Below are 26,012 nucleotides of genomic sequence, written 5' to 3' on the forward strand. Positions count from 1 at the left end.
TTGGGACTGGTGCTCTCCACTCTCCCGTCCTGTGACAGTTTGAACTGGTGCTCTCCACTCCCTGTCCTGTGACAGTTGGAGCTGGTGCTCTCCACTCTCTGTTCTGCAACAGTGGGAACTGGTGCTCTCCACTCTCTGTTCTGCGACAGTGGGAACTGGTGCTCTCCACTCTCTGTCCTGCGACAGTTGGAACTGGTGCTCTCCACTCTCTGTCCTGTGACAGTGGGAACTGGTGCTCTCCACTCTCCCGTCCTGTGACAGTTGGAACTGGTGCTCTCCACTCTCCCGTCCTGTGACAGTTGGAGCTGGTGCTCTCCACTCTCTGTCCTGTGACAGTTGGAGCTGGTGCTCTCCACTCCCTGTCCTGTGACAGTTGGAACTGGTGCTCTCCACTCTCTGTCCTGTGACAGTGGGAACTGGTGCTCTCCACTCTCTGTCCTGTGACAGTGGGAACTGGTGCTCTCCACTCTCCCATCCTGTAACAGTTGGAGCTGGTGCTCTCCACTCTCTGTCCTGTGACAGTTGGAACTGGTGCTCTCCACTCTCTCGGCCTGTGACAGTGGGAACTGGTGCTCTCCACTCTCTGTCCTGTGACAGTTGGAACTGGTGCTCTCCACTCTCCCGTCCTGTGACAGTGGGAACTGGTGCTCTCCACTCTCCCATCCTGTAACAGTTGGAGCTGGTGCTCTCCACTCTCTGTCCTGTGACAGTTGGAACTGGTGCTCTCCACTCTCTCGGCCTGTGACAGTGGGAACTGGTGCTCTCCACTCTCTGTCCTGTGACAGTTGGAGCTGGTGCTCTCCACTCTCTGTCCTGTGACATTGGGAACTGGTGCTCTCCACTCTCTGTCCTGCGACAGTGGGAACTGGTGCTCTCCACTCTCTGTCCTGTGACAGTGGGAACTGGTGCTCTCCACTCCCTGTCCTGTGACAGTTGGAACTGGTGCTCTCCACTCTCTGTCCTGTGACAGTTGGAACTGGTGCTCTCCACTCTCTGTCCTGCGACAGTGGGAACTGGTGCTCTCCACTCTCTGTCCTGCAACTGTGGGAACTGGTGCTCTCCACTCTCTGTCCTGTGACAGTGGGAACTGGTGCTCTCCACTCTCTGTCCTGTGACAGTGGGAACTGGTGCTCTCCACTCCCTGTCCTGTGACAGTAGGAACTGGTGCTCTCCACTCTCTGTCCTGTGATAGTAGGAACTGGTGCTCTCCACTCTCCCGTCCTACGACAGTGGGAACTGGTGCTCTCCACTCTCTGTCCTGTGACAGTTTGAACTGGTGCTCTCCACTCTCTGTCCTGTGACAGTGGGAACTGGTGCTCTCCACTCTCTGTCCTGTGACAGTTGGAACTGGTGCTCTCCACTCTCTGTCCTGCGAAAGTTGGAACTGGTGCTCTCCACTCTCTCTCCTGTGACAGTTGGAACTGGTGCTCTCCACTCTCCCGTCCTGTGACAGTTTGAACTGGTGCTCTCCACTCTCTGTCCTGTGACAGTGGGAACTGGTGCTCTCCACTCTCCCATCCTGTGACAGTTTGAACTGGTGCTCACCACTCTCTGTCCTGTGACAGTTCGAACTGGTGCTCTCCACTCTCTGTCCTGCGACAGTGGGAACTGCTGCTCTCCACTCTCTGTCCTGTGACAGTGGGAACTGGTGCTCTCCACTCCCTGTCCTGTGACAGTTGGAACTGGTGCTCTCCACTCTCTGTCCTGTGACAGTGGGAACTGGTGCTCTCCACTCTCTGTCCTGCGACAGTGGGAACTGGTGCTCTCCACTCTCTGTCCTGCGACAGTGGGAACTGGTGCTCTCCACTCTCTGTCCTGTGACAGTGGGAACTGGTGCTCTCCACTCTCTGTCCTGTGACAGTGGGAACTGGTGCTCTCCACTCCCTGTCCTGTGACAGTAGGAACTGGTGCTCTCCACTCTCTGTCCTGTGACAGTAGGGACTGGTGCTCTCCACTCTCCCGTCCTACGACAGTGGGAACTGGTGCTCTCCACTCTCTGTCCTGTGACAGTTTGAACTGGTGCTCTCCACTCTCTGTCCTGTGACAGTGGGAACTGGTGCTCTCCACTCTCTGTCCTGTGCCAGTTGGAACTGGTGCTCTCCACTCTCTGTCCTGTGACAGTGGGAACTGGTGCTCTCCACTCTCTGTCCTGCGACAGTTGGAACTGGTGCTCTCCACTCTCTCTCCTGTGACAGTTGGAACTGGTGCTCTCCACTCTCCCGTCCTGTGACAGTTTGAACTGGTGCTCTCCACTCTCTGTCCTGTGACAGTGGGAACTGGTGCTCTCCACTCTCCCATCCTGTGACAATTTGAACTGGTGCTCACCACTCTCTGTCCTGTGACAGTTCGAACTGGTGCTCTCCACTCTCTGTCCTGTGACAGTGGGAACTGGTGCTCTCCACTCTCTCTCCTGTGACAGTGGGAACTGGTGCTCCCCACTCTCCCGTCCTGTGACAGTGGGAACTGGTGCTCTCCACTCTCTGTCCTGCGACAGTTGGAGCTGGTGCTCTCCACTCTCCCGTCCTGCGACAGTTGGAACTGGTGCTCTCCACTCTCCCGTCCTGCGACAGTTGGAGCTGGTGCTCTCCACTCTCCCATCCTGTGACAGTGGGAACTGGTGCTCTCCACTCTCCCGTCCTGTGACAGTTGGAGCTGGTGCTCTCCACTCTCCCATCCTGTGACAGTTGGAACTGGTGCTCTCGACTCTCCCGTCCTGCGACAGTGGGAACTGGTGCTCTCCACTCTCCCGTCCTGCGACAGTGGCAACTGGTGCTCTCCACTCTCCCGTCCTGCGACAGTGGGAACTGGTGCTCTCCACTCTCCCGTCCTGCGACAGTTGGAACTGGTGCTCTCCACTCTCTGTCGTGTGACAGTGGGAACTGGTGCTCTCCACTCTCCCGTCCTGTGACAGTTGGAACTGGTGCTCTCCACTCTCCCGTCCTGCGACAGTTGGAGCTGGTGCTCTCCACTCTCCCGTCCTGTGACAGTTGGAACTGGTGCTCTCCACTCTCCCATCCTGCGACAGTGGGAACTGGTGCTCTCCAATCTCTGTCCTGCGACAGTTGGAGCTGGTGCTCTGCACTCTCTGTCCTGTGGCAGTTGGAGCTTGTGCTCTCCACTCTCCCGTCCTGTGACAGTGGGAACTGGTGCTCTCCACTCTCTGTCCTGTAACAGTTGGAGCTGGTGCTCTCCACTCTCTCTCCTGTGACAGTGGGAAATGGTGCTCTCCACTCTCCCATCCTGTGACAGTTGGAGCTGGTGCTCTCCACTCTCTGTCCTGTGACAGTGGGAACTGGTGCTCTCCACTCTCTGTCCTGTGACAGTTGGAGCTGGTGCGCTCCACTCTCCCGTCCTGTGACAGTTGGAGCTGGTGCTCTCCACTCTCTGTCCTGTGACAGTGGGAACTGGTGCTCTCCACTCTCTGTCCTGTGACAGTTGGAGCTGGTGCTCTCCACTCTCTGTCCTGTGACAGTGGGAACTGGTGCTCTCCACTCTCTGTCGTGTGACAGTGGGAACTGGTGCTCTCCACTCTCCCATCCTGTAACAGTTGGAGCTGGTGCTCTTCACTCTCCCGTCCTGCGACAGTTGGAACTGGTGCTCTCCACTCTCTGTCCTGCGACAGTTGGAGCTGGTGCTCTCCACTCTCCCGTCCTGCGACAGTTGGAACTGGTGCTCTCCACTCTCCCGTCCTGCGACAGTTGGAGCTGGTGCTCTCCACTCTCCCATCCTGTAACAGTTGGAGCTGGTGCTCTCCACTCTCCCGTCCTGTGACAGTTGGAGCTGGTGCTCTCCACTCTCTGTCCTGTGACAGTGGGAACTGGTGCTCTCCACTCTCCCATCCTGTAACAGTTGGAGCTGGTGCTCTCCACTCTCCCATCCTGTGACAGTGGGAACTGGTGCTCTCCACTCTCCCGTCCAGTGACAGTTTGAACTGGTGCTCTCCACTCCCCGTCCTGTGACAGTTGGAACTAGTGCTCTCCACTCTCTGTCCCGTGACAGTGGGAACTGGTGCTCTCCACTCTCCCATCCTGTAACAGTTGGAGCTGGTGCTCTCCACTCTCCCATCCTGTGACAGTTGGAACTGGTGCTCTCCACTCTCCCGTCCTGTGACAGTTTGAACTGGTGCTCTCCACTCCCCGTCCTGTGACAGTTGGAACTGGTGCTCTACACTCTCTGTCCTGTGACAGTTGGAACTGGTGCTCTCCACTCTCTGTCCTGTGACAGTTGGAACTGGTGCTCTCCACTCTCTCTCCTGTAACAGTGGGAACTGGTGCTCTCCATTCTCTGTCCTGCGACAGTTGGAACTGGTGCTCTCCACTCTCTGTCCTGCGACAGTTGGAGCTGGTGCTCTCCACTCTCTGTCCTGTGGCAGTTGGAGCTTGTGCTCTCCACTCTCCCGTCCTGTGACAGTGGGAACTGGTGCTCTCCACTCTCTGTCCTGTAACAGTTGGAGCTGGTGCTCTCCACTCTCTCTCCTGTGACAGTGGGAAATGGTGCTCTCCACTCTCCCATCCTGTGACAGTTGGAGCTGGTGCTCTCCACTCTCTGTCCTGTGACAGTGGGAACTGGTGCTCTCCACTCTCTGTCCTGTGACAGTTGGAGCTGGTGCGCTCCACTCTCCCGTCCTGTGACAGTTGGAGCTGGTGCTCTCCACTCTCTGTCCTGTGACAGTGGGAACTGGTGCTCTCCATTCTCTGTCCTGTGACAGTGGGAACTGGTGCTCTCCACTCTCTGTCCTGTGACAGTTGGAGCTGGTGCTCTCCACTCTCTGTCCTGTGACAGTGGGAACTGGTGCTCTCCACTCTCTGTCCTGTGACAGTGGGAACTGGTGCTCTCCACTCTCCCATCCTGTAACAGTTGGAGCTGGTGCTCTCCACTCTCCCGTCCTGCGACAGTTGGGACTGGTGCTCTCTACTCTCCCGTCCTGTGACAGTTGGAGCTGGTGCACTCCACTCTCTGTCCTGTGACAGTGGGAACTGGTGCTCTCCACTCTCCCATCCTGTAACAGTTGGAGCTGGTGCTCTCCACTCTCCCATCCTGTGACAGTGGGAACTGGTGCTCTCCACTCTCCCGTCCTGTGACAGTTTGAACTGGTGCTCTCCACTCCCCGTCCTGTGACAGTTGGAACTGGTGCTCTCCACTCTCTGTCCTGTGACAGTGGGAACTGGTGCTCTACACTCTCTGTCCTGTGACAGTTGGAACTGGTGCTCTCCACTCTCTGTCCTGTGACAGTTGGAACTGGTGCTCTCCACTCTCTCTCCTGTAACAGTGGGAACTGGTGCTCTCCATTCTCTGTTCTGCGACAGTGGGAACTGGTGCTCTCCACTCTCTGTCCTGCGACAGTTGGAACTGGTGCTCTCCACTCTCTGTCCTGCGACAGTTGGAGCTGGTGCTCTCCACTCTCTGTCCTGCGACAGTTGGAACTGGTGCTCTCCACTCTCTGTCCTGCGACAGTTGGAACTGGTGCTCTCCACTCTCCCGTCCTGTGACAGTTGGAACTGGTGCTCTCCACTCTCCAGTCCTGTGACAGTTGGAGCTGGTGCTCTCCACTTTCTGTCCTGCGACAGTGGGAACTGGTGCTCTCCACTCTCTGTCCTGTGACAGTGGGAACTGGTGCTCTCCACTCTCTGTCCTGCGACAGTTGGAGCTGGTGCTCTCCACTCTCTGTCCTGTGACAGTTGGAGCTGGTGCTCTCCACTGCCTGTCCTGTGACAGTTGGAACTGGTGCTCTCCACTCTCTGTCCTGCGACAGTTGGAACTGGTGCTCTCCACTCTCTGTCCTGCGACAGTGGGAACTGGTGCTCTCCACTCTCTGTCCTGCGACAGTTGGAACTGGTGCTCTCCACTCTCCCGTCCTGTGATAGTTGGAACTGGTGCTCTCCACTCCCTGTCCTGTGACAGTTGGAACTGGTGCTCTCCACTCTCTGTCCTGCGACAATTGGAGCTGGTGCTCTCCACTCTCTGTCCTGTGACAGTTGGAGCTGGTGCTCTCCACTCTCGGTCTTGTGACAGTGGGAACTGGTGCTCTCCACTCTCTGTCCTGCGACAGTGGGAACTGGTGCGCTCCACTCTCTGTCCTGTGACAGTGGGAACTGGTGCTCTCCACTCCCTGTCCTGTGACAGTTGGAACTGGTGCTCTCCACTCTCTGTCCTGTGACAGTGGGAACTGGTGCTCTCCACTCTCTGTCCTGTGACAGTGGGAACTGGTGCTCTCCTCTCCCTGTCCTGTGACAGTAGGAACTGGTGCTCTCCACTCTCTGTCCTGTGACAGTAGGAACTGGTGCTCTCCACTCTCCCGTCCTGCGACAGTGGGAACTGGTGCTCTCCACTCTCTGTCCTGTGACAGTTGGAACTGGTGCTCTCCACTCTCCCGTCCTGTGACAGTTTGAACTGGTGCTCTCCACTCTCTGTCCTGTGACAGTGGGAACTGGTTCTCTCCACTCTCCCATCCTGTGACAGTTTGAACTGGTGCTCAACACTCTCTGTCCTGTGACAGTTCGAACTGGTGCTCTCCACTCTCTGTCCTGTGACAGTGGGAACTGGTGCTCTCCACTCTCTCTCCTGTGACAGTGGGTACTGGTGCTCCCCACTCTCCCGTCCTGTGACAGTGGGAACTGGTGCTCTCCACTCTCTGTCCTGCGACAGTTGGAGCTGGTGCTCTCCACTCTCCCGTCCTGCGACAGTTGGAACTGGTGCTCTCCACCCTCCCGTCCTGTGACAGTGGGAACTGGTGCTCTCCACTCTCCCATCCTGTGACAGTGGGAACTGGAGCTCTCCACTCTCTGTCCTGTGACAGTTTGAACTGGTGCTCTCCACTCTCTGCCCTGTGACAGTTCGAACTGGTGCGCTCCACTCTCCCATCCTGTGACAGTTGGAACTGGTGCTCTCCACTCTCCCATCCTGCGACAGTGGGAACTGGTGCTCTCCACTCTCTGTCCTGTGACGGTTCGAACTGGTGCTCTCCACTCTCCCATTCTGTGACAGTGGGAACTGGTGCTCTCCACTCTCTGTCCTGTGACAGTGGGAACTGGTGCTCTACACTCTCTGTCCTGTGACAGTTGGAACTGGTGCTCTCCACTCTCTGTCCTGTGACAGTTGGAACTGGTGCTCTCCACTCTCCCATCCTGTGACAGTTGGAACTGGTGCTCTCCACTCTCCCATCCGGCGACAGTGGGAACTGGTGCTCTCCACTCTCTGTCCTGTGACAGTTCGAACTGGTGCTCTCCACTCTCTGTCCTGTGACAGTGGGAACTGGTGCTCTCCACTCTCCCATCCTGTGACAGTTGGAACTGGTGCTCTCCACTCTCTGTCCTGTGACACTGGGAACTGGTGCTCTCCACTCTCTGTCCTGCGACAGTGGGAACTGGTGCTCTCCACTCTCTCTCCTGTGACAGTAGGAACTGGTGCTCTCCAATCTCTGTCCTGTGACAGTATGAACTGGTGCTCTCCACTCTCCCGTCCTGTGACAGTGGGAACTGGTGCTCTCCACTCTCCCGTCCTGTGACAGTTGGAGCTGGTGCTCTCCACTCTCTGTCCTGTGACAGTGGGAACTGGTGCTCTCCACTCTCCCATCCTGTAACAGTTGGAGCTGGTGCTCTCCACTCTCCCATCCTGTGACAGTGGGAATTGGTGCTCTCCAATCTCCCGTACTGTGACAGTTGGGACTGGTGCTCTCCACTCTCCCCTCCTGTGACAGTTTGAACTGGTGCTCTCCACTCCCTGTCCTGTGACAGTTGGAACTGGTGCTCTCCACTCTCTGTCCTGTGACAGTGGGAACTGGTGCTCTCCACTCTCTGTTCTGCGACAGTGGGAACTGGTGCTCTCCACTCTCTGTCCTGTGACAGTGGGAACTGGTGCTCTCCACTCTCTGTTCTGCGACAGTGGGAACTGGTGCTCTCCACTCTCTGTCCTGCAACAGTTGGAACTGGTGCTCTCCACTCTCTGTCCTGCGACAGTTGGAGCTGGTGCTCTCCACTCTCTGTCCTGCGACAGTTGGAACTGGTGCTCTCCACTCTCCCGTCCTGTGACAGTTGGAGCTGGTGCTCTCCACTCTCTGTCCTGTGACAGTTGGAGCTGGTGCTCTCCACTCTCTGTCCTGTGACAGTTGGAGCTGGTGCTCTCCACTCTCCCATCCTGTGACAGTTGGAACTGGTGCTCTCCACTCTCCCGTCCTGCGACAGTGGGAACTGGTGCTCTCCACTCTCTGTCCTGTGACAGTGGGAACTGGTGCTCTCCACTCTCCCGTCCTGCGACAGTGGAAACTGGTGCTCTCCACTCTCAGTCCTGCGAAATTTGGAACTGGTGCTCTCCACTCTCCCATCCTGTGACAGTTGGAGCTGGTGCTCTCCACTCTCCCGTCCTGTGACAGTTGGAGCTGGTGCTCTCCACTCTCCCGTCCTGCGACAGTTGGAGCTGGTGCTCTCCACTCTCCCGTCCTGCGACAGTGGGAACTGGTGCTCTCCACTCTCCCGTCCTGTGACAGTTGGAGCTGGTGCTCTCCACTCTCCCGTCCTGCGACAGTTGGAACTGGTGCTCTCCACTCTCCCATCCTGCGACAGTGGCAACTGGTGCTCTCCACTCTCCCGTCCTGCGACAGTGGGAACTGGTGCTCTCCACTCTCCCGTCCTGCGACAGTGGGAACTGGTGCTTTCCACTCTCAGTCCTGCGAAATTTGGAACTGGTGCTCTCCACTCTCTGTCCTGTGATATTGGGAACTGGTGCTCTCCACTCTCCCGTCCTGCGACAGTTGGAACTGGTGCTCTCCACTCTCTGTCGTGTGACAGTGGGAACTGGTGCTCTCCACTCTCCCGTCCTGTGACAGTTGGAACTGGTGCTCTCCACTCTCCCGTCCTGCGACAGTTGGAGCTGGTGCTCTCCACCCTCCCGTCCTGTGACAGTTGGTTCTGGTGCTCTCCACTCTCTGTCCTGTGGCAGTTGGAGCTTGTGCTCTCCACTCTCCCGTCCTGTGACAGTGGGAACTGGTGCTCTCCACTCTCTGTCCTGCAACAGTTGGAGCTGGTGCTCTCCACTCTCTCTCCTGTGACAGTGGGAAATGGTGCTCTCCACTCTCCCATCCTGTGACAGTTGGAGCTGGTGCTCTCCACTCTCTGTCCTGTGACAGTGGGAACTGGTGCTCTCCACTCTCTGTCCTGTGACGGTTGGAGCTCGTGCTCTCCACTCTCTGTCCTGTGACAGTTGGAGCTGGTGCTCTCCACTCTCTGTCCTGTGACAGTTGGAACTGGTGCTCTCCATTCTCTGTCCTGTGACAGTGGGAACTGGTGCTCTCCACTCTCTGTCCTGTGACAGTTGGAGCTGGTGCTCTCCACTCTCTGTCCTGTGACAGTGGGAACTGGTGCTCTCCACTCTCCCGTCCTGTGACAGTTGGGACTGGTGCTCTCCACTCACCCGTCCTGTGACAGTTTGAACTGGTGCTCTCCACTCCCTGTCCTGTGACAGTTGGAACTGGTGCTCTCCACTCTCTGTCCTGCAACAGTGGGAACTGGTGCTCTCCACTCTCTGTTCTGCGACAGTGGGAACTGGTGCTCTCCACTCTCTGTCCTGCGACAGTTGGAACTGGTGCTCTCCACTCTCTGTCCTGTGACAGTGGGAACTGGTGCTCTCCACTCTCCCGTCCTGTGACAGTTGGAACTGGTGCTCTCCACTCTCCCGTCCTGTGACAGTTGGAGCTGGTGCTCACCACTCTCTGTCCTGTGACAGTTGGAGCTGGTACTCTCCACTCCCTGTCCTGTGACAGTTGGAACTGGTGCTCTCCACTCTCTGTCCTGCGACAGTTGGAGCTTGTGCTCTCCACTCTCTGTCCTGTGACAGTTGGAACTGGTGCTCTCCACTCTCTCGGCCTGTGACAGTGGGAACTGGTGCTCTCCACTCTCTGTCCTGTGACAGTTGGAACTGGTGCTCTCCACTCTCCCGTCCTGTGACAGTTGGAACTGGTGCTCTCCACTCTCTGTCCTGTGACAGTTGGAGCTGGTGCTCTCCACTCTCTGTCCTGTGACAGTGGGAACTGGTGCTCTCCACTCTCTGTCCTGCGACAGTGGGAACTGGTGCTCTCCACTCTCTGACCTGTGACAGTTGGAACTGGTGCTCTCCACTCTCTGTCCTGTGACAGTGGGAACTGGTGCTCTCCACTCTCTGTCCTGCGACAGTGGGAACTGGTGCTCTCCACTCTCTGTCCTGTGACAGTGGGAACTGGTGCTCTCCACTCCCTGTCCTGTGACAGTTGGAACTGGTGCTCTCCACTCTCTGTCCTGTGACAGTGGGAACTGGTGCTCTCCACTCTCTGTCCTGCGACAGTGGGAACTGGTGCTCTCCACTCTCTGTCCTGCGACAGTGGGAACTGGTGCTCTCCACTCTCTGTCCTGTGACAGTTTGAACTGGTGCTCTCCACTCTCTGTCCTGTGACAGTGGGAACTGGTGCTCTCCACTCTCTGTCCTGTGACAGTTGGAACTGGTGCTCTCCACTCTCTGTCCTGCGACAGTTGGAACTGGTGCTCTCCACTCTCCCGTCCTGTGACAGTTTGAACTGGTGCTCTCCACTCTCTGTCCTGTGACGGTTGGAGCTCGTGCTCTCCACTCTCTGTCCTGTGACAGTTGGAGCTGGTGCTCTCCACTCTCTGTCCTGTGACAGTTGGAACTGGTGCTCTCCATTCTCTGTCCTGTGACAGTGGGAACTGGTGCTCTCCACTCTCTGTCCTGTGACAGTTGGAGCTGGTGCTCTCCACTCTCTGTCCTGTGACAGTGGGAACTGGTGCTCTCCACTCTCCCGTCCTGTGACAGTTGGGACTGGTGCTCTCCACTCTCCCGTCCTGTGACAGTTTGAACTGGTGCTCTCCACTCCCTGTCCTGTGACAGTTGGAACTGGTGCTCTCCACTCTCTGTCCTGCAACAGTGGGAACTGGTGCTCTCCACTCTCTGTTCTGCGACAGTGGGAACTGGTGCTCTCCACTCTCTGTCCTGCGACAGTTGGAACTGGTGCTCTCCACTCTCTGTCCTGTGACAGTGGGAACTGGTGCTCTCCACTCTCCCGTCCTGTGACAGTTGGAACTGGTGCTCTCCACTCTCCCGTCCTGTGACAGTTGGAGCTGGTGCTCACCACTCTCTGTCCTGTGACAGTTGGAGCTGGTACTCTCCACTCCCTGTCCTGTGACAGTGGGAACTGGTGCTCTCCACTCTCTGTCCTGCGACAGTTGGAGCTTGTGCTCTCCACTCTCTGTCCTGTGACAGTTGGAACTGGTGCTCTCCACTCTCTCGGCCTGTGACAGTGGGAACTGGTGCTCTCCACTCTCTGTCCTGTGACAGTTGGAACTGGTGCTCTCCACTCTCCCGTCCTGTGACAGTTGGAACTGGTGCTCTCCACTCTCTGTCCTGTGACAGTTGGAGCTGGTGCTCTCCACTCTCTGTCCTGTGACAGTGGGAACTGGTGCTCTCCACTCTCTGTCCTGCGACAGTGGGAACTGGTGCTCTCCACTCTCTGACCTGTGACAGTTGGAACTGGTGCTCTCCACTCTCTGTCCTGTGACAGTGGGAACTGGTGCTCTCCACTCTCTGTCCTGCGACAGTGGGAACTGGTGCTCTCCACTCTCTGTCCTGTGACAGTGGGAACTGGTGCTCTCCACTCCCTGTCCTGTGACAGTTGGAACTGGTGCTCTCCACTCTCTGTCCTGTGACAGTGGGAACTGGTGCTCTCCACTCTCTGTCCTGCGACAGTGGGAACTGGTGCTCTCCACTCTCTGTCCTGCGACAGTGGGAACTGGTGCTCTCCACTCTCTGTCCTGTGACAGTTTGAACTGGTGCTCTCCACTCTCTGTCCTGTGACAGTGGGAACTGGTGCTCTCCACTCTCTGTCCTGTGACAGTTGGAACTGGTGCTCTCCACTCTCTGTCCTGCGACAGTTGGAACTGGTGCTCTCCACTCTCTCTCCTGTGACAGTTGGAACTGGTGCTCTCCACTCTCCCGTCCTGTGACAGTTTGAACTGGTGCTCTCCACTCTCTGTCCTGTGACAGTGGGAACTGGTGCTCTCCACTCTCCCATCCTGTGACAGTTTGAACTGGTGCTCACCACTCTCTGTCCTGTGACAGTTCGAGCTGGTGCTCTCCACTCTCTGTCCTGCGACAGTGGGAACTGCTGCTCTCCACTCTCTGTCCTGTGACAGTGGGAACTGGTGCTCTCCACTCCCTGTCCTGTGACAGTTGGAACTGGTGCTCTCCACTCTCTGTCCTGTGACAGTGGGAACTGGTGCTCTCCACTCTCTGTCCTGTGACAGTTTGAACTGGTGCTCTCCACTCTCTGTCCTGCGACAGTGGGAACTGGTGCTCTCCACTCTCTGTCCTGTGACAGTGGGAACTGGTGCTCTCCACTCTCTGTCCTGTGACAGTGGGAACTGGTGCTCTCCACTCCCTGTCCTGTGACAGTAGGAACTGGTGCTCTCCACTCTCTGTCCTGTGACAGTAGGAACTGGTGCTCTCCACTCTCCCGTCCTACGACAGTGGGAACTGGTGCTCTCCACTCTCTGTCCTGTGACAGTTTGAACTGGTTCTCTCCACTCTCTGTCCTGTGACAGTGGGAACTGGTGCTCTCCACTCTCTGTCCTGTGACAGTGGGAACTGGTGCTCTCCACTCTCCCGTCCTACGACAGTGGGAACTGGTGCTCTCCACTCTCTGTCCTGTGACAGTTGGAACTGGTGCTCTCCACTCTCTGTCCTGTGACAGTGGGAACTGGTGCTCTCCACTCTCTGTCCTGCGACAGTTGGAACTGGTGCTCTCCACTCTCTCTCCTGTGACAGTTGGAACTGGTGCTCTCCACTCTCCCGTCCTGTGACAGTTTGAACTGGTGCTCTCCACTCTCTGTCCTGTGACAGTGGGAACTGGTGCTCTCCACTCTCCCATCCTGTGACAGTTTGAACTGGTGCTCACCACTCTCTGTCCTGTGACAGTTCGAACTGGTGCTCTCCACTCTCTGTCCTGTGACAGTGGGAACTGGTGCTCTCCACTCTCTCTCCTGTGAAAGTGGGAACTGGTGCTCCCCAATCTCCCGTCCTGTGACAGTGGGAACTGGTGCTCTCCACTCTCTGTCCTGCAACAGTTGGAGCTGGTGCTCTCCACTCTCCCGTCCTGCGACAGTTGGAACTGGTGCTCTCCACTCTCCCGTCCTGCGACAGTTGGAGCTGGTGCTCTCCACTCTCCCATCCTGTGACAGTGGGAACTGGTGCTCTCCACTCTCCCGTCCTGTGACAGTTGGAGCTGGTGCTCTCCACTCTCCCATCCTGTGACAGTTGGAACTGGTGCTCTCCACTCTCCCGTCCTGCGACAGTGGGAACTGGTGCTCTCCACTCTCCCGTCCTGCGACAGTGGCAACTGGTGCTCTCCACTCTCCCGTCCTGCGACAGTGGCAACTGGTGCTCTCCACTCTCAGTCCTGCGACAGATGGAACTGGTGCTCTCCACTCTCTGTCCTGTGACAGTGGGAACTGGTGCTCTCCACTCTCCCGTCCTGCGACAATTGGAACTGGTGCTCTCCACTCTCTGTCGTGTGACAGTGGGAACTGGTGCTCTCCACTCTCCCGTCCTGTGACAGTTGGAGCTGGTGCTCTCCACTCTCCCGTCCTGCGACAGTTGGAACTGGTGCTCTCCACTCTCCCGTCCTGCGACAGTTGGAGCTGGTGCTCTCCACTCTCCCGTCCTGTGACAGTTGGAACTGGTGCTCTCCACTCTCCCATCCTGCGACAGTGGGAACTGGTGCTCTCCACTCTCTGTCCTGCGACAGTTGGAGCTGGTGCTCTCCACTCTCTGTCCTGTGGCAGTTGGAGCTTGTGCTCTCCACTCTCCCGTCCTGTGACAGTGGGAACTGGTGCTCTCCACTCTCTGTCCTGTAACAGTTGGAGCTGGTGCTCTCCACTCTCTCTCCTGTGACAGTGGGAAATGGTGCTCTCCACTCTCCCATCCTGTGACAGTTGGAGCTGGTGCTCTCCACTCTCTGTCCTGTGACAGTGGGAACTGGTGCTCTCCACTCTCTGTCCTGTGACAGTTGGAGCTGGTGCGCTCCACTCTCCCGTCCTGTGACAGTTGGAGCTGGTGCTCTCCACTCTCTGTCCTGTGACAGTGGGAACTGGTGCTCTCCATTCTCTGTCCTGTGACAGTGGGAACTGGTGCTCTCCACTCTCTGTCCTGTGACAGTTGGAGCTGGTGCTCTCCACTCTCTGTCCTGTGACAGTGGGAACTGGTGCTCTCCACTCTCTGTCCTGTGACAGTCGGAACTGGTGCTCTCCACTCTCCCATCCTGTAACAGTTGGAGCTGGTGCTCTCCACTCTCCCGTCCTGCGACAGTTGGGACTGGTGCTCTCCACTCTCCCGTCCTGTGACAGTTGGAACTGGTGCTCTCCACTCTCCCGTCCTGTGACAGTTGGAGCTGGTGCTCTCCACTCTCTGTCCTGTGACAGTGGGAACTGGTGCTCTCCACTCTCCCATCCTGTAACAGTTGGAGCTGGTGCTCTCCACTCTCCCATCCTGTGACAGTGGGAACTGGTGCTCTCCACTCTCCCGTCCTGTGACAGTTTGAACTGGTGCTCTCCACTCTCCCATCCTGTAACAGTTGGAGCTGGTGCTCTCCACTCTCCCGTCCTGTGACAGTTGGAACTGGTGCTCTCCACTCTCTGTCCTGTGACAGTGGGAACTGGTGCTCTCCACTCCCTGTCCTGTGACAGTTGGAACTGGTGCTCTCCACTCTCTGTCCTGTGACAGTGGGAACTGGTGCTCTCCACTCTCTGTCCTGTGACAGTGGGAACTGGTGCTCTCCACTCTCCCATCCTGTAACAGTTGGAGCTGGTGCTCTCCACTCTACCGTCCTGCGACAGTTGGGACTGGTGCTCTCCACTCTCCCGTCCTGTGACAGTTGGAACTGGTGCTCTCCACTCTCCCGTCCTGTGACAGTTGGAGCTGGTGCTCTCCACTCTCTGTCCTATAACAGTAAAAACTAATGCTCTCCACTCTCCAATCCTGTAACAGTTGGAGCTGGTGCTCTCCACTCTCCCATCCTGTGACAGTGGGAACTGGTGCTCTCCACTCTCCCGTCCTGTGACAGTTGGGACTGGTGCTCTCCACTCTCCCGTCCTGTGACAGTTTGAACTGGTGCTCTCCACTCCCTGTCCTGTGACAGTTGGAACTGGTGCTCTCCACTCTCTGTCCTGCAACAGTGGGAACTGGTGCTCTCCACTCTCTGTTCTGCGACAGTGGGAACTGGTGCTCTCCACTCTCTGTCCTGCGACAGTTGGAACTGGTGCTCTCCACTCTCTGTCCTGTGACAGTGGGAACTGGTGCTCTCCACTCTCCCGTCCTGTGACAGTTGGAGCTGGTGCTCTCCACTCTCTGTCCTGTGACAGTTGGAGCTGGTGCTCTCCACTCCCTGTCCTGTGACAGTTGGAACTGGTGCTCTCCACTCTCTGTCCTGTGACATTGGGAACTGGTGCTCTCCACTCTCTGTCCTGTGACAGTGGGAACTGGTGCTCTCCACTCTCCCATCCTGTAACAGTTGGAGCTGGTGCTCTCCACTCTCCCGTCCTGCGACTGTTGGGACTGGTGCTCTCCACTCTCCCGTCCTGTGACAGTTGGAACTGGTGCTCTCCACTCTCCCGTCCTGTGACAGTTGGAGCTGGTGCTCTCCACTCTCTGTCCTATAACAGTAAAAACTAATGCTCTCCACTCTCCAATCCTGTAACAGTTGGAGCTGGTGCTCTCCACTCTCCCATCCTGTGACAGTGGGAACTGGTGCTCTCCACTCTCCCGTCCTGTGACAGTTGGGACTGGTGCTCTCCACTCTCCCGTCCTGTGACAGTTTGAACTGGTGCTCTCCACTCCCTGTCCTGTGACAGTTGGAACTGGTGCTCTCCACTCTCTGTCCTGCAACAGTGGGAACTGGTGCTCTCCACTCTCTGTTCTGCGACAGTGGGAACTGGTGCTCTCCACTCTCTGTCCTGTGACAGTTGGAACTGGTGCTCTCCACTCTCTGTCCTGCGACAGTTGGAACTGGTGCTCTCCACTCTCTGTCCTGTGACAGTGGGAACTGGTGCTCTCCACTCTCCCGTCCTGTGACAGTTGGAACTGGTGCTCTCCACTCTCCTGTCCTGTGACAGTTGGAGCTGGTGCTCTCCACTCTCTGTCCTGTGACAGTTGGAGCTGGTGCTCTCCACTCCCTGTCCTGTGACAGTTGGAACTGGTGCTCTCCACTCTCTGTCCTGTGACAGTTGGAGCTGGTGCTCTCCACTCTCTGTCCTGTGACAGTTGGAGCTGGTGCTCTCCACTCCCTGTCCTGTGACAGTTGGAACTGGTGCTCTCCACTCTCTGTCCTGTGACAGTTGGAGCTGGTGCTCTCCACTCTCTGTCCTGTGACAGTGGGAACTGGTGCTCTCCACTCTCTGTCCTGCGACAGTGGGAACTGGTGCTCTCCACTCTCTGTCCTGTGACAGTTGGAACTGGTGCTCTCCACTCTCCCATCCTGTGACAGTTGGAACTGGTGCTCTCCACTCTCCCGTCCTGCGACAGTGGGAACTGGTGCTCTCCACTCTCCCGTCCTGCGACAGTGGCAACTGGTGCTCTCCACTCTCCCGTCCTGCGACAGTGGCAACTGGTGCTCTCCACTCTCAGTCCTGCGACAGTTGGAACTGGTGTTCTCCACTCTCTGTCCTGTGACAGTGGGAACTGGTGCTCTCCACTCTCCCGTCCTGCGACAGTTGGAACTGGTGCTCTCCACTCTCTGTCGTGTGACAGTGGGAACTGGTGCTCTCCACTCTCCCGTCCTGTGACAGTTGGAACTGGTGCTCTCCATTCTCCCGTCCTGCGACAGTTGGAGCTGGTGCTCTCCACTCTCCCGTCCTGCGACAGTTGGAACTGGTGCTCTCCACTCTCCCGTCCTGTGACAGTTGGAACTGGTGCTCTCCACTCTCCCATCCTGCGACAGTGGGAACTGGAGCTCTCCACTCTCTGTCCTGCGACAGTTGGAGCTGGTGCTCTCCACTCTCTGTCCTGTGGCAGTTGGAGCTTGTGCTCTCCACTCTCCCGTCCTGTGACAGTGGGAACTGGTGCTCTCCACTCTCTGTCCTGTAACAGTTGGAGCTGGTGCTCTCCACTCTCTCTCCTGTGACAGTGGGAAATGGTGCTCTCCACTCTCCCATCCTGTGACAGTTGGAGCTGGTGCTCTCCACTCTCTGTCCTGTGACAGTGGGAACTGGTGCTCTCCACTCTCTGTCCTGTGAGAGTTGGAGCTGGTGCGCTCCACTCTCCCGTCCTGTGACAGTTGGAGCTGGTGCTCTCCACTCTCTGTCCTGTGACAGTGGGAACTGGTGCTCTCCATTCTCTGTCCTGTGACAGTGGGAACTGGTGCTCTCCACTCTCTGTCCTGTGACAGTTGGAGCTGGTGCTCTCCACTCTCTGTCCTGTGACAGTGGGAACTGGTGCTCTCCACTCTCTGTCCTGTGACAGTGGGAACTGGTGCTCTCCACTCTCCCATCCTGTAACAGTTGGAGCTGGTGCTCTCCACTCTCCCGTCCTGCGACAGTTGGGACTGGTGCTCTCCACTCTCCCGTCCTGTGACAGTTGGAACTGGTGCTCTCCACTCTCCCGTCCTGTGACAGTTGGAGCTGGCGCTCTCCACTCTCTGTCCTGTGACAGTGGGAACTGGTGCTCTCCACTCTCCCATCCTGTAACAGTTGGAGCTGGTGCTCTCCACTCTCCCATCCTGTGACAGTGGGAACTGGTGCTCTCCACTGTCCCGTCCTGTGACAGTTTGAACTGGTGCTCTCCACTCCCCGTCCTGTGACAGTTGGAACTAGTGCTCTCCACTCTCTGTCCTGTGACAGTGGGAACTGGTGCTCTACACTCTCTGTCCTGTGACAGTTGGAACTGGTGCTCTCCACTCTCTGTCCTGTGACAGTTGGAACTGGTGCTCTCCACACTCTCTCCTGTAACAGTGGGAACTGGTGCTCTCCATTCTCTGTTCTGCGACAGTGGGAACTGGTGCTCTCCACTCTCTGTCCTGCGACAGTTGGAACTGGTGCTCTCCACTCTCTGTCCTGCGACAGTTGGAGCTGGTGCTCTCCACTCTCTGTCCTGTGGCAGTTGGAGCTTGTGCTCTCCACTCTCCCGTCCTGTGACAGTGGGAACTGGTGCTCTCCACTCCCTGTCCTGTGACAGTTGGAACTGGTGCTCTCCACTCCCTGTCCTGTGACAGTGGGAACTGGTGCTCTCCACTCTCTGTCCTGTGACAGTGGGAACTGGTGCTCTCCACTCTCCCATCCTGTAACAGTTGGAGCTGGTGCTCTCCACTCTCCCGTCCTGCGACAGTTGGGACTGGTGCTCTCCACTCTCCCGTCCTGTGACAGTTGGAACTGGTGCTCTCCACTCTCCCGTCCTGTGACAGTTGGAGCTGGTGCTCTCCACTCTCTGTCCTATAACAGTAAAAACTAATGCTCTGCACTCTCCAATCCTGTAACAGTTGGAGCTGGTGCTCTCCACTCTCCCATCCTGTGACAGTGGGAACTGGTGCTCTCCACTCTCCCGTCCTGTGACAGTTGGGACTGGTGCTCTCCACTCTCCCGTCCTGTGACAGTTTGAACTGGTGCTCTCCACTCCCTGTCCTGTGACAGTTGGAACTGGTGCTCTCCACTCTCTGTCCTGCAACAGTGGGAACTGGTGCTCTCCACTCTCTGTTCTGCGACAGTGGGAACTGGTGCTCTCCACTCTCTGTCCTGCGACAGTTGGAACTGGTGCTCTCCACTCTCTGTCCTGTGACAGTGGGAACTGGTGCGCTCCACTCTCCCGTCCTGTGACAGTTGGAGCTGGTGCTCTCCACTCTCTGTCCTGTGACAGTTGGAGCTGGTGCTCTCCACTCCCTGTCCTGTGACAGTTGGAACTGGTGCTCTCCACTCTCTGTCCTGTGACAGTGGGAACTGGTGCTCTCCACTCTCTGTCCTGTGACAGTGGGAACTGGTGCTCTCCACTCTCCCATCCTGTAACAGTTGGAGCTGGTGCTCTCCACTCTCTGTCCTGTGACAGTTGGAACTGGTGCTCTCCACTCTCTGTCCTGTGACAGTTGGAACTGGTGCTCTCCACTCTCTGTCCTGTGACAGTTGGAACTGGTGCTCTCCACTCTCCCGTCCTGTGACAGTTGGAACTGGTGCTCTCCACTCTCTGTCCTGTGACAGTTGGAGCTGGTGCTCTCCACTCTCTGTCCTGTGACAGTGGGAACTGGTGCTCTCCACTCTCTGTCCTGCGACAGTGGGAACTGGTGCTCTCCACTCTCTGTCCTGTGACAGTGGGAACTGGTGCTCTCCACTCCCTGTCCTGTGACAGTTGGAACTGGTGCTCTCCACTCTCTGTCCTGTGACAGTGGGAACTGGTGCTCTCCACTCTCTGTCCTGCGACAGTGGGAACTGGTGCTCTCCACTCTCTGTCCTGCGACAGTGGGAACTGGTGCTCTCCACTCTCTGTCCTGTGACAGTGGGAACTGGTGCTCTCCACTCTCTGTCCTGCGACAGTGGGAACTGGTGCTCTCCACTCTCTGTCCTGCGACAGTGGGAACTGGTGCTCTCCACTCTCTGACCTGTGACAGTGGGAACTGGTGCTCTCCACTCTCTGTCCTGTGACAGTGGGAACTGGTGCTCTCCACTCCCTGTCCTGTGACAGTAGGAACTGGTGCTCTCCACTCTCTGTCCTGTGACAGTAGGAACTGGTGCTCTCCACTCTCCCGTCCTACGACAGTGGGAACTGGTGCTCTCCACTCTCTGTCCTGTGACAGTGGGAACTGGTGCTCTCCACTCTCTGTCCTGTGCCAGTTGGAACTGGTGCTCTCCACTCTCTGTCCTGTGACAGTGGGAACTGGTGCTCTCCACTCTCTGTCCTGCGACAGTTGGAACTGGTGCTCTCCACTCTCTCTCCTGTGACAGTTGGAACTGGTGCTCTCCACTCTCCCGTCCTGTGACAGTTTGAACTGGTGCTCTCCACTCTCTGTCCTGTGACAGTGGGAACTGGTGCTCTCCACTCTCCCATCCTGTGACAATTTGAACTGGTGCTCACCACTCTCTGTCCTGTGACAGTTCGAACTGGTGCTCTCCACTCTCTGTCCTGTGACAGTGGGAACTGGTGCTCTCCACTCTCTCTCCTGTGACAGTGGGAACTGGTGCTCCCCACTCTCCCGTCCTGTGACAGTGGGAACTGGTGCTCTCCACTCTCTGTCCTGCGACAGTTGGAGCTGGTGCTCTCCACTCTCCCGTCCTGCGACAGTTGGAACTGGTGCTCTCCACTCTCCCGTCCTGCGACATGTGGAGCTGGTGCTCTCCACTCTCCCATCCTGTGACAGTGGGAACTGGTGCTCTCCACTCTCCCGTCCTGTGACAGTTGGAGCTGGTGCTCTCCACCCTCCCATCCTGTGACAGTTGGAACTGGTGCTCTCCACTCTCCCGTCCTGCGACAGTGGGAACTGGTGCTCTCCACTCTCCCGTCCTGCGACAGTGGCAACTGGTGCTCTCCACTCTCCCGTCCTGCGACAGTGGGAACTGGTGCTCTCCACTCTCAGTCCTGCGACAGTTGGAACTGGTGCTCTCCACTCTCTGTCCTGTGACAGTGGGAACTGGTGCTCTCCACTCTCCCGTCCTGCGACAGTTGGAACTGGTGCTCTCCACTCTCTGTCGTGTGACAGTGGGAACTGGTGCTCTCCACTCTACCGTCCTGTGACAGTTGGAACTGGTGCTCTCCATTCTCCCGTCCTGCGACAGTTGGAGCTGGTGCTCTCCACTCTCCCGTCCTGCGACAGTTGGAACTGGTGCTCTCCACTCTCCCGTCCTGCGACAGTTGGAGCTGGTGCTCTCCACGCTCCCGTCCTGTGACAGTTGGAACTGGTGCTCTCCACTCTCCCATCCTGCGACAGTGGGAACTGGTGCTCTCCACTCTCTGTCCTGCGACAGTTGGAGCTGGTGCTCTCCACTCTCTGTCCTGTGGCAGTTGGAGCTTGTGCTCTCCACTCTCCCGTCCTGTGACAGTGGGAACTGGTGCTCTCCACTCTCTGTCCTGTAACAGTTGGAGCTGGTGCTTTCCACTCTCTCTCCTGTGACAGTGGGAAATGGTGCTCTCCACTCTCCCATCCTGTGACAGTTGGAGCTGGTGCTCTCCACTCTCTGTCCTGTGACAGTGGGAACTGGTGCTCTCCACTCTCTGTCCTGTGACAGTTGGAGCTGGTGCGCTCCACTCTCCCGTCCTGTGACAGTTGGAGCTGGTGCTCTCCACTCTCTGTCCTGTGACAGTGGGAACTGGTGCTCTCCATTCTCTGTCCTGTGACAGTGGGAACTGGTGCTCTCCACTCTCTGTCCTGTGACAGTTGGAGCTGGTGCTCTCCACTCTCTGTCCTGTGACAGTGGGAACTGGTGCTCTCCACTCTCTGTCGTGTGACAGTGGGAACTGGTGCTCTCCACTCTCCCATCCTGTAACAGTTGGAGCTGGTGCTCTCCACTCTCCCGTCCTGCGACAGTTGGGACTGGTGCTCTCCACTCTCCCGTCCTGTGACAGTTGGAACTGGTGCTCTCCACTCTCCTGTCCTGTGACAGTTGGAGCTGGTGCTCTCCACTCTCTGTCCTGTGACAGTGGGAACTGGTGCTCTCCACTCTCCCATCCTGTAACAGTTGGAGCTGGTGCTCTCCACTCTCCCATCCTGTGACAGTGGGAACTGGTGCTCTCCACTCTCCCGTCCAGTGACAGTTTGAACTGGTGCTCTCCACTCCCCGTCCTGTGACAGTTGGAACTAGTGCTCTCCACTCTCTGTCCCGTGACAGTGGGAACTGGTGCTCTCCACTCTCCCATCCTGTAACAGTTGGAGCTGGTGCTCTCCACTCTCCCATCCTGTGACAGTGGGAACTGGTGCTCTCCACTCTCCCGTCCTGTGACAGTTTGAACTGGTGCTCTCCACTCCCCGTCCTGTGACAGTTGGAACTGGTGCTCTACACTCTCTGTCCTGTGACAGTTGGAACTGGTGCTCTCCACTCTCTGTCCTGTGACAGTTGGAACTGGTGCTCTCCACTCTCTCTCCTGTAACAGTGGGAACTGGTGCTCTCCATTCTCTGTCCTGCGACAGTTGGAACTGGTGCTCTCCACTCTCTGTCCTGCGACAGTTGGAGCTGGTGCTCTCCACTCTCTGTCCTGTGGCAGTTGGAGCTTGTGCTCTCCACTCTCCCGTCCTGTGACAGTGGGAACTGGTGCTCTCCACTCTCTGTCCTGTAACAGTTGGAGCTGGTGCTCTCCACTCTCTCTCCTGTGACAGTGGGAAATGGTGCTCTCCACTCTCCCATCCTGTGACAGTTGGAGCTGGTGCTCTCCACTCTCTGTCCTGTGACAGTGGGAACTGGTGCTCTCCACTCTCTGTCCTGTGACAGTTGGAGCTGGTGCGCTCCACTCTCCAGTCCTGTGACAGTTGGAGCTGGTGCTCTCCACTCTCTGTCCTGTGACAGTGGGAACTGGTGCTCTCCACTCTCTGTCCTGTGACAGTGGGAACTGGTGCTCTCCATTCTCTGTCCTGTGACAGTGGGAACTGGTGCTCTCCACTCTCTGTCCTGTGACAGTGGGAACTGGTGCTCTCCACTCTCTGTCCTGTGACAGTGGGAACTGGTGCTCTCCACTCTCCCATCCTGTAACAGTTGGAGCTGGTGCTCTCCACTCTCCCGTCCTGCGACAGTTGGGACTGGTGCTCTCCACTCTCCCGTCCTGTGACAGTTGGAGCTGGTGCACTCCACTCTCTGTCCTGTGACAGTGGGAACTGGTGCTCTCCACTCTCCCATCCTGTAACAGTTGGAGCTGGTGCTCTCCACTCTCCCATCCTGTGACAGTGGGAACTGGTGCTCTCCACTCTCCCGTCCTGTGACAGTTTGAACTGGTGCTCTCCACTCCCCGTCCTGTGACAGTTGGAACTGGTGCTCTCCACTCTCTGTCCTGTGACAGTGGGAACTGTTGCTCTCCACTCTCTGTCCTGTGACAGTTGGAACTGGTGCTCTCCACTCCCCGTCCTGTGACAGTTGGAACTGGTGCTCTCCACTCTCTGTCCTGTGACAGTTGGAACTGGTGCTCTCCACTCTCTCTCCTGTAACAGTGGGAACTGGTGCTCTCCATTCTCTGTTCTGCGACAGTGGGAACTGGTGCTCTCCACTCTCTGTCCTGCGACAGTTGGAACTGGTGCTCTCCACTCTCTGTCCTGCGACAGTTGGAGCTGGTGCTCTCCACTCTCTGTCCTGCGACAGTTGGAACTGGTGCTCTCCACTCTCTGTCCTGCGACAGTTGGAACTGGTGCTCTCCACTCTCCCGTCCTGTGACAGTTGGAACTGGTGCTCTCCACTCTCCCGTCCTGTGACAGTTGGAGCTGGTGCTCTCCACTCTCTGTCCTGCGACAGTGGGAACTGGTGCTCTCCACTCTCTGTCCTGTGACAGTGGGAACTGGTGCTCTCCACTCTCTGTCCTGCGACAGTTGGAGCTGGTGCTCTCCACTCTCTGTCCTGTGACAGTTGGAGCTGGTGCTCTCCACTCTCTGTCCTGCGACAGTTGGAACTGGTGCTCTCCACTGCCTGTCCTGTGACAGTTGGAACTGGTGCTCTCCACTCTCTGTCCTGCGACAGTTGGAACTGGTGCTCTTCACTCTCTGTCCTGCGACAGTGGGAACTGGTGCTCTCCACTCTCTGTCCTGCGACAGTTGGAACTGGTGCTCTCCACTCTCCCGTCCTGTGACAGTTGGAACTGGTGCTCTCCACTCTCTGTCCTGCGACAGTTGGAACTGGTGCTCTCCAATCTCCCGTCCTGTGACAGTTGGAACTGGTGCTCTCCACTCTCTGTCCTGCGACAATTGGAGCTGGTGCTCTCCACTCTCTGTCCTGTGACAGTTGGAGCTGGTGCTCTCCACTCTCGGTCTGGTGACAGTGGGAACTGGTGCTCTCCACTCTCTGTCCTGCGACAGTGGGAACTGGTGCTCTCCACTCTCTGTCCTGTGACAGTGGGAACTGGTGCTCTCCACTCCCTGTCCTGTGACAGTTGGAACTGGTGCTCTCCACTCTCTGTCCTGTGACAGTGGGAACTGGTGCTCTCCACTCTCTGTCCTGTGACAGTGGGAACTGGTGCTCTCCTCTCCCTGTCCTGTGACAGTAGGAACTGGTGCTCTCCACTCTCTGTCCTGTGACAGTAGGAACTGGTGCTCTCCACTCTCCCGTCCTGCGACAGTGGGAACTGGTGCTCTCCACTCTCTGTCCTGTGACAGTTGGAACTGGTGCTCTCCACTCTCCCGTCCTGTGACAGTTTGAACTGGTGCTCTCCACTCTCTGTCCTGTGACAGTGGGAACTGGTGCTCTCCACTCTCCCATCCTGTGACAGTTTGAACTGGTGCTCACCACTCTCTGTCCTGTGACAGTTCGAACTGGTGCTCTCCACTCTCTGTCCTGTGACAGTGGGAACTGGTGCTCTCCACTCTCTCTCCTGTGACAGTGGGAACTGGTGCTCCCCACTCTCCCGTCCTGTGACAGTGGGAACTGGTGCTCTCCACTCTCTGTCCTGCGACATTTGGAGCTGGTGCTCTCCACTCTCCCGTCCTGCGACAGTTGGAACTGGTGCTCTCCACCCTCCCGTCCTGTGACAGTGGGAACTGGTGCTCTCCACTCTCCCATCCTGTGACAGTGGGAACTGGAGCTCTCCACTCTCTGTCCTGTGACAGTTCGAACTGGTGCTCTCCACTCTCTGTCCTGTGACAGTTTGAACTGGTGCTCTCCACTCTCTGCCCTGTGACAGTTCGAACTGGTGCTCTCCACTCTCCCATCCTGTGACAGTTGGAACTGGTGCTCTCCACTCTCCCATCCTGCGACAGTGGGAACTGGTGCTCTCCACTCTCTGTCCTGTGACAGTTCGAACTGGTGCTCTCCACTCTCCCATTCTGTGACAGTGGGAACTGGTGCTCTCCACTCTCTGTCCTGTGACAGTGGGAACTGGTGCTCTACACTCTCTGTCCTGTGACAGTTGGAACTGGTGCTCTCCACTCTCTGTCCTGTGACAGTTGGAACTGGTGCTCTCCACTCTCCCATCCTGTGACAGTTGGAACTGGTGCTCTCCACTCTCCCATCCGGCGACAGTGGGAACTGGTGCTCTCCACTCTCTGTCCTGTGACAGTTCGAACTGGTGCTCTCCACTCTCTGTCCTGTGACAGTGGGAACTGGTGCTCTCCACTCTCCCATCCTGTGACAGTTGGAACTGGTGCTCTCCACTCTCTGTCCTGTGACACTGGGAACTGGTGCTCTCCACTCTCTGTCCTGCGACAGTGGGAACTGGTGCTCTCCACTCTCTCTCCTGTGACAGTGGGAACTGGTGCTCTCCAATCTCTGTCCTGTGACAGTATGAACTGGTGCTCTCCACTCTCCCGTCCTGTGACAGTTGGAGCTGGTGCTCTCCACTCTCTGTCCTGTGACAGTGGGAACTGGTGCTCTCCACTCTCCCATCCTGTAACAGTTGGAGCTGGTGCTCTCCACTCTCCCATCCTGTGACAGTGGGAACTGGTGCTCTCCAATCTCCCGTCCTGTGACAGTTGGGACTGGTGCTCTCCACTCTCCCCTCCTGTGACAGTTTGAACTGGTGCTCTCCACTCCCTGTCCTGTGACAGTTGGAACTGGTGCTCTCCACTCTCTGTCCTGTGACAGTGGGAACTGGTGCTCTCCACTCTCTGTTCTGCGACAGTGGGAACTGGTGCTCTCCACTCTCTGTCCTGTGACAGTGGGAACTGGTGCTCTCCACTCTCTGTTCTGCGACAGTGGGAACTGGTGCTCTCCACTCTCTGTCCTGCAACAGTTGGAACTGGTGCTCTCCACTCTCTGTCCTGCGACAGTTGGAGCTGGTGCTCTCCACTCTCTGTCCTGCGACAGTTGGAACTGGTGCTCTCCACTCTCCCGTCCTGTGACAGTTGGAGCTGGTGCTCTCCACTCTCTGTCCTGTGACATTTGGAG

The sequence above is a fragment of the Pristiophorus japonicus genome, chromosome 4 (assembly GCF_044704955.1).
Source record: "Pristiophorus japonicus isolate sPriJap1 chromosome 4, sPriJap1.hap1, whole genome shotgun sequence".
NCBI classification, from domain to species: domain Eukaryota; kingdom Metazoa; phylum Chordata; class Chondrichthyes; family Pristiophoridae; genus Pristiophorus; species Pristiophorus japonicus.